Source organism: Macaca fascicularis, chromosome 14 (assembly GCF_037993035.2).
Source record: "Macaca fascicularis isolate 582-1 chromosome 14, T2T-MFA8v1.1".
NCBI lineage: Eukaryota > Metazoa > Chordata > Mammalia > Primates > Cercopithecidae > Macaca > Macaca fascicularis.
In genome coordinates, this window is record NC_088388.1 from 21270434 (window position 1) to 21277359 (window position 6926).

The 6926-nt window shown below is 55.7% G+C and overlaps 1 protein-coding gene across 5 annotated transcripts in view; it reads right to left on the minus strand.

Moving 5' to 3' along the window:
* Positions 1 to 4057, minus strand: part of CD82 (CD82 molecule) — a 55924-nt gene extending 51867 nt beyond the window's left edge. For 3 of the 5 annotated variants that reach the window (XM_045371692.2, XM_005578126.4, XM_005578127.4), the window contains exon 1: positions 3959 to 4057. The gene's annotated coding sequence lies outside the window, so the exon portion shown is untranslated. Of the gene's footprint in view, positions 1 to 3363; positions 3422 to 3958 lie in introns of all 5 variants that reach the window. The other 2 variants (XM_015434879.3, XM_045371690.2) reach the window with 1 other exon arrangement.
* Between the last annotated feature and the right edge of the window lie 2869 nt (positions 4058 to 6926).

Consider the following 6926-nt stretch of genomic DNA (forward strand, 5'->3'; position numbering starts at 1 on the left):
TCTGTCTGAGGGGAGCTGCCCAGCTCCACTGTGTTGGGGTTGTTTGTGTGTGTGTGTGCACGCCTGAGTATGGGTGGGTGTTCACAGATACGCCCTATTTTGCAAAGGATAGATCCCAGGTCCCAGAACTCCCTGGGAGCCAAGGAAAGAATGGGGCATCCGCAAGTCAGGGAAGGAATCCCAGAGAGGAGACGAAACTTATCTAAAGTCACACAACACACAAACAGCAGAGCAGGAGCCAACTCCAAGGACCAGAACATGGGTCTCTTTCCTCTATCAGCTGCCTCTCCTTGTCGGCACAGTGAATCAGCTGCTGACAGGAAAACCACAGTGGAGGGGAAGCCCGGGGGTGAGTCAGGAGCCAGCCAGCCTCCGAGAGACAGCAGCTGGGCCTGTTGCAGAGGCCCCAGGTCTGTGGTTGTCTGCCTCTTCTCAGGGCAGCGTCAGGGGCGAGGGGAGCAACACGTCCCACACCACTCGCTCCATGTTTACCTCTGGGCTTCCCCTCCCAGCTCCTCAGACCCCGGCTTAGTGGAGGGGAAGCGGGTGGGTAGGGCAGTTCCTGCTAAGATTAAACGGGTCCTGTCCCACGGAGAGGCCCAGGCCAAACAGTCCAGGCTCTTCCCTCCCTTCCCACCTCTCACAGAGCCAGCTTCTGGCCGTTTGATCTTCTTGATTAAGTCATAACCGCCCCCTGTGAGCTTCCCGTGGGGCGGAGGAAGTGGGTATAACGGTTTGGAGCAGAAGGCCAAGGCCAAACCAGAAGCAGGGGTGCCAGCTGGCCCCAGATGCTCCAAATCCAAAAGAACACTCAGGACTTGGGGCTGCTCAGCTATGGGTTGAGTGGGAACTGTCTGGTCCTTGGGGGAACCCCAGGGTAGAAGGGGATAGGTGATGGGAGATTCCAGGCTGTGACTCTAAAGTGTGAGGCCTCAAGACAGAGGGGGCCACCCCCACATAGCAGAAACTTCAGAGGAGCCCAGGGAAGCCAAAATCCTGCCCCAGTCCCCCTACTGTGGGAAACTTGTACCTTGACTGCTCACCCACTGCCAGAGATAGCACATGGTGACCTCTCACCCCTACCCTCCCTGGGCTGGGATGGGAAGGAGGGACCAGCAGGCACTTCTTCCAACCACCCCGCCCCCACTCCCAAACTTACTGCTGGCTGGCACAGGCTCCCACTTTTTGGCCCAGATGCCTCCCCTTCATGGGCAACCCCCCCCCTTGTAGCATTCATCACCCTCCCAGTGCCCCCACCACTCACCCAATCCAGCCACCTTCCTGAGCCCCTGGTATGTACCAGACAGGATGGGGAGGAGAAAGAAGTGCAAAGGTGCTGGAACAGTCCCCTTCCACCCCTCCAGTGGCGCCTTCGCTATCCCCATGACTGGTGTCTCTTCCTTCACTCCCAATTGCAGACATCCCCAAAGCCACCCAGACCCCTTCTTCCCTGTCACTGCAGCCATTGGTCCATTATTCCTTGACTGCTGGATCCTCCACCCCAGCACATCTGGCACAGACTGACTTTCCTAAAGTGCTGCTCTGTTGTGTCACTCCTCTCCTCAGAAACCTTCAGTGGCTCCCACTTTCTGCAAATCAGATCCAAAGTTCTTACCCTGGCATTCAAGGCCCTCTGTAAGCTGATTCCACCTACTGGTCCCACTGTGTATCCCCGCACAGTCCCAAACTTCAGCCAGAATGAGCAACCTAGCAGTTTCTTGAGACTTCTCAGGACAGGTTGACCTCCCTGCCTCTGCCTAGGCATTTTCCTCTCCCCAAGACACCATCTTCATTCTGGGTGCCGAAATCTTCCCACTCTGTAAGGCTCTGAAGATCCCTCTAATCCTTTTTTCATTTATCTTGCATCAGAGTCACTGGTATTCTTGTGTAAGCCCCTTCCTGGATGGTAAGCAACCTGAGGGCGCAAGCCTTATGTGGTTGCTTGTCATTCATCCAGTGGGAAGGGGAGGTGGTGATGGCGAGGGCTTTCTTTTAAGGCTCACTAGGTAGGCTCTGTTGAAATGAACGTCTCCTCCTCCCCACCTCAGGCACCACCTACCAGACCCTCTCCCTCCCCACCATACCAAACTCCAGTTTATGCCACTTCAGTGCTTGGGGAGACTGTGGTCCTATGTTGATCCAAGCCAAACCAGGACCAGGAGCCCAGGCAGAAAGTCCTATTCAAGTCTCACCCCCTCCAGGAAGCCTCCTTACCCCCACCCCCTGCCCTGGCTTCTCAAGTGTCTCACTCTTCTGAACACCTCCCCCTGCCCTACATACACACACGGTCTCCTGCACACAGCGCAGCCGCCAATCCATCTCTGTCCCACAGCACTTTCCAGTTTGTTCCATACTGTACAGCTTATCTCCCAGAAGATGCAGGGAGCCAACATAATGCAGCACCTTCAGTGTCCTTCGGTGCCCAACCCTGCTTACATATCAGGTGCCCACATTGCCCCTCGCCTCCATCCCAAGCCAAGTGTGCAATGGTATAGCTGGATTCCAGCCACTAGGGCAGCACAGACCCATGAAATCTCATCTGGTCATAAGCCCTGGGTGTGACTGATCCTCTCTACAGGGACATGGTAGGGATGGGGGAGCCCTCATTGTCAGCAAGTCAGGTCTGGCTAGTTCACCTCTGTACCTCTAGCTCTCTCTAGCATATAGTAGGTGCTCAGTAAACATTTTTAGACGTATTTAACTCAACACTCACCAACCTCAAGCAACATTACAGAAAACTCAGCCACTCTTTGTTCCAGATGACACAGTCCTCATCCCTTAAATAGAGTGATGTTGGTAGCAGGTGGCAATTTCTGGCTCTCACAAGGTCAGGAGGGGCTGTAGCCAACCCCATCTCTCCAAAAAAAAAAAAAAAAAAAAAAAAAAAAAAAAAAAAAAAAGGCTTATTCCGCATAGGAAGCAAGCCCATCACCTGCCCATCCGCATCAAAGCAGCTGTCACGGACGGAGGTCTCACTGGTTTCCTGGCGCCTTGCTAAGTAGTGTATACACAGTATTCTATTTAGTGCTTGCTCCTGCCATTGGATGTTGCCATTATCCCTGTTTTACAGGTGAGGAAACTGAAGTTTGGAGGGGGAATGGAATCCAAATCAGTTTGATCCCAAAGCCCAGGCCCTTGACCACAGAACTAGGCTGCCCCACTACTGGGGCCCAGCACAGAGCACCCACGGCCACCAGGAACAGAACCTGTCAGCCAAGAAATTAACCCTGAGTATGCTGCAAGAGCCACTGGGGCCCTGGGCTTGACCCTGGGCACAAGGATTGGTGGCGTTTTCTCTTCTCTTCCCCAGTCACCAGTGTAAGAACTGTTCCCGTTTCCAACCCCCTGCTCAGGCCAGCTCACCTGGAAAAGCCCCACTGCGTTTCCAACTTGAAGTCTTAGGGGGTCCGACTCAGCTGAACTGTCAGAAATTGTGGGAAGCAGGTGAGGCGGGAAATGGAACCTCCTTGCTTTGGCCTCCTGTTCCCCAGAGTTCATGGGTTACGAGCCCCAACCGAGGAACCAGTGCACTCTTTAAAGCAATTCGCTTCTCTTAGTCCCATTTTGCAGGGAGAGAAACTGCAGAGGGCAATGCGATGGGAACACCTGTGGCGACCTGCAGCCTGCGCTCACCTGCCAGCTCTCACCTTCCGGCGTTTTAAGTGAGAAAGGGCAACGGCCGCGTAGAATTAATCTGGTTCACTTCCTCCTGCTGGAACCTGGGAGGTCCAGAGCCGGGTGGAGGGACGGACCCAGGATCACGCAGCTGGTGCAAGCCCGAGTGTGAGAACTGGGGGTTCAGGACTGGGGGCTAAAGCTCCTTTTCACCCACCAGCTGCCCCGACCTGTCACTAGTTCCGAGGAAAGCTGTCCGAGACGGACCGCAGAAGAGGGGGTCAAACTAACTTTGCCTCTGGTTGTCGGGCAGGCTCCCCCGGCCTGCTGCCCCCTTGCTCACCTGCTGGTTCTGCTTTCTGCTCCGCGCTGCAGGCCCAGCGTCGCCCGCTTGTGCCCCAGTCAGTGTCGGACTGCGCAGCCCTGGGCTCAGTCACTCCTCGGCCCCCTCCTGGCTGCAGCCGGGGAACGCCGCGGACTCGGCAGGCCCCGCCCCCCGGGGACACGCCCCCTCGGCGCCCCTCCGCCGACCCCGCCCCCGAGCCCTTTGCGAAGGCGGTGCGCTCCCGCCGGCCAGGCCCCGCCCGCTATGGCCCTACCCTGACCAGCCCCGCCGCCGGGCCCTGCTGGAGTTGAGGCCCCGCCCCTCTCCCCGCCCCGCTACGGCTTCTCTCTTCTATCCCGGCAGCCCCGCCCCCAGGTTACACAGGGGATGAAGCCAGCGCCGCTCCAGCCCTGCCCACTCACGGCGCTGCCTAACGGTCCCGCCCAGCTCCCGCCTACCTCGTCCTTCCCGGTCTCCCGGGCCCTCCCAGCGCCCCTGCCTCCTTCACTTTCTCTTTCGTGCCCACCCCATCCCTCGGCCTTAGTAGGGTGAGGCCACGCCCCTCCCCGCCCCAGCCCCGGCTCAGCGCCTTCCTAATCCTGGCCTGCCCTGCCCCTCTCAGCTCCGGGCGGGTAGCCCTGGGGCCCCCACGCTGGCATTCCAGGGCGGGTGTATCCGGGTGCAGCCGGGGAACGGCGTGGGAGCGGTTTGTGTTCCAAGTCGGGGCCTCTATCAGGAGGCGGCCTGGGCCCAGGCACTTTTTGAAAATACTGACTACCATTGATTGAATCCTTGCCAGGGGCCAGGCTCTATGCCAAGCGCTGTATAAAGTTCTAGTCCTTGAATTCCCACAACTCATGGGTACTCTCGTTGCGCCTATTTTACTAATGTGCAGTTTAAGGCTCACAGAAGGGAAGTCACGGCCTCTGAATATCATGGAGGCGGGCGTGAGCGGGATTCAGCCTCAGGTCCTGAGTCACAGGCTTGAGCTGCCCCAGCTTGCCTGGACTGGCCCCTGGGGAAGTAGCCCAGGCCAGCCAGTGCTGGGGCAGTGCCCAGCAGCTGCCTGAGGTGAGGGAGGAGGTGTGGGTTGAGAAGAGTGGCAGGAAGGACTGCGGGCCTAAGCCCTCAAAGCTGGCTTTCTCCCTGAAAAAAAAGTGACCCAGAATTGAGGTGCGCTGCAAGAATTCTCTAGATGGCTGCGGTGCCCACCCTGTGTCCCAGCCTTCTGCGCCCCCCCAGCCTCCGGGGGACTAGCTTCAGGCAGATTAACTGGTTAATGACCAGGGGCATTCATCTGGGCAGCTGACGAAGCTCTTTCACTTCCATTATCACATTGGCATCTCACAACACACCATTGTGGGAGGGTATGATTATGAGCGCTTTGTCTGGGTGGAGTAGGGGCGGGAGCTGGATCCCAGCCCAGCAGTGTAGTTCTCACAGCGTGGTCCTTGAACCAGGAGCAACATCATCTGGGAACTTGTTAGGAATGTGGATTTTGAAGCCCTATCCCAACCTACTGAATGGAAAACTGTGGGACAATTGGTTTGAATACGGCCTCCAGGTGATTCTGAATCACATTCAAGCATGAACCACTGTTGAGAAATTGTAAAGAAGTTAGAGTGGTCTGAGAATCACACAGACCTAGGTAGCTTCCTGGTTGCTTTTTAACCCCAGGACAAGGCAAGATACTTAACCTCTCTGGGATGAGCCCTTAAACAGGGAATAATAATAAAAAGAGCCATAACAATCATGCCGATCTTGACGGCGGCTGTTGAAGATTACATGTGACAGCATTCATGAAGTATTTGGCCCACCATCTGAATGCCGTACATGCACAGAAAATGTTCTCTTTTTCAGCAAAAAGTCTCCATAGAATTCCCACACCAAGTCAGAGGAGTGAGGCTGGGGAATCCTTTAAACCCAGCAGCGTGTCCTACCCGCAGAGAGACACCCTCTATCCTGCTAGTGGTTCAGATCCTAACAAGCTCCTAGGTGATGTGGATGCTGGTCCGGGGACCACACTCTGAGAACCACTGTGCCATTCTGTCTTGGGCTGGGTTTCAGATTCCCTACCCTACCCAGCCCATGCAAAATGGGCATAAAATATCCTCCTATTCCACCCTACTCCACACCCCGTCCCTCCGAGGTGGGGGTGTTTGTGATGGTGTATGACAGATGCTCCTGACAGTGATAACTTGACTTAAGCATACCCTGAGAATGGTCCTGTATGGCAGATGCACCCAAATGTGTGTTTGGACTTTTGAGCTAAGGAACTCGGGAGTGACCAACCTGGAGATTCATTCCTTATCTGTGAGGAACATTTGAACCCTGGCCCATCCTGTGGAATGCAGGCTGTACAGGGGTTCAAGGTTCTTTGGGGCCAAATGAAAGTTATCAGGTGGAGGTTGTTAGGGGGAGGGTGCTAAGTGAGAATGATGTATAAACTGTATCCTTTTTGTAAGCGGTTGTGGCTCTCTTGCCCAGCCTGCCATGGGACTGTACAGTTCTCCTTTCCAGCCCACTGCCACCTGCCATTCCTGTGTGTAAGCTTCCCAATAAACCCCCATGTCCCAGTTGCTGGCTCTGGTCTCTCCTTCAGCCTCTTGAACCTAGTGCCATCCCTGCTGAAGTTAATAGGGCTCCAGCACGACAGATGGGACTGGCCATTGGCAAAACAGCTGGATCCCCTCACTGTCCCCTTCTCCCATGAAGACATTCCCTCATATTAGTCCCATCTGCTATCCCTTGCTGCCCTGCCACTCCTGGTTAGAGATAGAGGCAGCTGTGGTGACACTGAGAGCAGTCTTCAGGCAGCTTCTGGAATCTCTGCCATACTCCCTGTCATTGTCTGAGCCCCACAGAAGAGTGTCTCCCTGTAGGAGTGCAGGGCCTGGGGCACTGGTCCTGTTATGCTGACCTACCCAAACACGGAAAGCCCAAGAGTGCAAATCAAGGACCAGATACCTTGTATCCAAACATTTAA